The sequence below is a fragment of the Netta rufina genome (assembly GCF_964035555.1).
Source record: "Netta rufina genome assembly, chromosome: 2".
Lineage (NCBI taxonomy): Eukaryota > Metazoa > Chordata > Aves > Anseriformes > Anatidae > Netta > Netta rufina.
In genome coordinates, this window is record NC_140124.1 from 15523313 (window position 1) to 15526698 (window position 3386).

The following is a 3386-nucleotide window of genomic DNA, read 5'->3' on the forward strand; positions in this document are numbered from 1 at the left end:
TTTCTTTTCTGAAGTCTTGCTATGAGCTACTGCCAGATACAGGTGAACAAATGGCAGAATGAACACCTGGAGAAGTGAATTCCAGAAATAGTTTGTATTAATACTGATGGATTAGTCCATACAGACAAACATAAACTGTAACCTGCAGACTGAATAATTGCCTGGTACTTCAGAGAAAGTAATGACAGAAGCAAGCTGTGTAAGCTCTCAAATAGCTAAAACTTCAAATATACTTTATATCCAAGGGATAAAAATGTAGCCGTGAAAGGTTAATGGCGTGTTTCAGACTTGTCCTCTGCTTAAGAGATGACTTGAGTCCTATGCAAACTGATTAAAACAGTGCAGATTAAAACAGTACCTTGCAATATTGCTGGTTTTCTTACTAAGGTATTTCTTACTAAAATTTTCTTATTAAAATTTTAGTATTTATTAAAATTTTCTACTTATTTGCATTAGACAGCTAGGGGTTAGTCAGAAGTTTATTTTTGTTTTCCATGCACGTGTCTTGGGAAGTCAGTGTGCAAGGAATGGGACAAACAAATCTATTGTTTTTTTTTTCATTTCTTTTTTGTTTGTTCTTAACTTTTTATTGGAGAAGGGAGTCAAACACAAAGAACTGATTTTATTCCAAAGGTTCCCAAGATGTAAATAAAAAATCCATTGGGGAAAAAAGAGAATTACAATCTGTTAGGTAAGTAATGTATGTGAAGTTATTTCCCTACCAGTAAGAGGAGAAAGCCAGGACTGAGCAAAGGAGCACAGACTGCTGATATGTCTCAGAAGGAGGAAAGAACCAGAAACAAACCTGCTGTTGATTGTTCTGTTTAGATTACCTACCACAGTTCATAAAGCAAAGTGAGTACCTATTTTAAAGTAAGTAGTAAGCTTCAGTAATCTACAAGAATAATGCTCTAGGATAAAGGTGTCCCCAGCAATTAGTGAGCCAGACCAGTTAGGACTGATCCACGCAGTCCAATTCTGTAAAAATGAATTAAAAAACAGCCCGTGTGTTGGAAATGCACCGGAGACAAAGCTAGAGGAGCCCAGCACATTAGTGTGTTGGTGAGGTACAGCTAGAACAAGAGTCGTTCAGAAGGATCACTGAGAAAGGAAGGTTTGCTTCTTGCAGAGATCTGCGTACTAGCGCTAGTCCTTGGCAGTCAGCTCTGTGACTGCTGAAGGTGCTCGTTGTGCAGCAGCCAGAGACAGAGCAGGAAGCAGGGCAGCTTGAGCAATGAGCTTAGCCATCACCGTTAGGTGGCAGTCTAAAACAGCAGCAGCAAAACCAAATTCTAGCTCCTGGCTGAGATTTCTGGAGCACTGCTAGAAATTTAGCTGCAATTCTCAAGTATATCTGGGGGTATTTTTTCAATTAAAAAAAAAAAAAAAAAGGAAAAAAAAAATACATTTGAGCATTAACTGTTCTTCCTTCCTTGTTTTGGGTAAGTGCTCCATGTCCTCATGTCATCATCTGCTTATGCAACAGAAAAGCCACCCACATCCTAAGTTCTGTTAGGGCATTTCTAGCCTCTTGTCGCACTTCATCACATCTGGAAGAATCACCCCCTCAATACACTGAAAGAAATCAGTACCTGCTCTCCAAGGGGAGAGACTTCCCATTTTGGAGCTGGTTGGGGAAGTCCCATGGTCAGGGATACAGAGAGAGCAATTTCCATTCCACTCTATAAACCATGTATTACCTGAATACAGTCAGTGGTTGGAACTGCTATTTAGCAAGTGGTAGCAATGGGCAAATTGGCTAGAAGCTAAAAAATCATAAAATTTAATTAAACTACCAAAGCTTCTCTGACTTAGAACTAGTTTTGTAATTCTTTTTCTGGTTTTTGAATGTAAGCATGTTCAGGTGTTTGTATGCAGAATTCACCCATCCCAAGCATGGATGACTGGTCCTGTGAATTCCTGTTTGTGGTAACAGGCAAGTAGTCTCCAATCTTGCTGCAAGCTGATTATATAAATATATATATACATATTTTAAAAAGCATGTCCTGAAGGATCTAGCATAAGTGCAATATGCGTGTGTTATTAGAAGTCTACGTACAGCTTCTCTGGGGCTGCTCATATCTTAACCAAGCTGGAATCATGAATTAGCCCTACAGAAGCTTTCCCCAGTACAGATTTGGCCCAAAATGTTCCTAAAGTTGTTCCTAAACTTGTGCCTCTCCCTGTTATAAGCTGACTGCTGTCATCCCTCAGGGCAGCCACAATGGCTAGACCAGGCCTACTCCCATCTCACCTCCCTGCCCTTCTGCTAAGGCATCACCAAGTAAAATGGGAAACTGCGTTTTCTCTCCTGCCTATTGCTTTTTTTTGTTGAATACAGATTATTTCTAAAAGAGAACATGCTCTTGTCTTCAGCTTAGTTTGTCATCTAAGCTCACGTTCAGGTTCTACAGCTTGGATAGCTGAAATAACCGATGGCAAGTAGAGTCAGAAGACCTAGCAGGAAAGCTAAAATCATTTCTGTACGTGGGTGTCAGGAAAGACAGTTGTGAGCTCACAGTCCACCACAAACCAATTTTTAGAAGGATTTCACCCCATACAATCCCAGCACACTGTCAGGGATTCCTGCCAAGCCCCAGCAGCAGGCTCCTGTGTCAGAAGCAGCGGTGTGCTCGGGGGGTGTGAGGTGTTTGACACTGCAAAATGGCCTGGCTTGCGTCCGCTGGGATGGGAGATGGGTTGCAATGAGGACCTGCACTTGTTTCCTGTGAGTTAATTCATGTGTGTAGGAGCTTTAATTTGTTTATTTCACAGGAGGCTGTGAGGGCCCTGCAGCAGGGCCTGGCACTGGCTCAGCTGCTGGCAGCGTGCTGCAGCTGCCGTCCGCACGGAGTAATGCTGTACTCCAAAGGGTTCAGGGAATATCCAAAAGAAAGAAACACACCTGATGGTGAGAGAGTTGTGAGCTCAGCCCGTTTCACTCCACACACTGTGCTGGCCTGAGTACAGTCTCCAAGTGCCTACAAGGAGAACTAACAGCAGGGTAAGAGGAGGCCCCTCAAGCTACCAGGCACCTGTGTAATTTAGCAGGTACGCTCATTTGTGCTTAGAATTACCAGAAGGCTGGGGGTCTGTGATCCCTAGAAATGCTTAACTCAGGACTGGCTGTTCCTCAAAAGGAAACCTTAAAGCAGGTTGAAAGGCAGCCCTGTGGCACATGCAGTGCGGCAGAACAAGGTGCCCAGGGAGGGGACAGGAGGCGATGGCATTGCAGGAGCTGTGTCTGAAGATCAGGAAATACTTTTTCAGCATTAGTGTGGCCCTAATTAGCCCTGGCACAGGTTGCCCAGAGAGGTTGCAGAGTCTCCATCCCTGAAAGTACTCAAAAGCCACCCGGACATGGTCCTGGGCAGCCTGATCTGGGT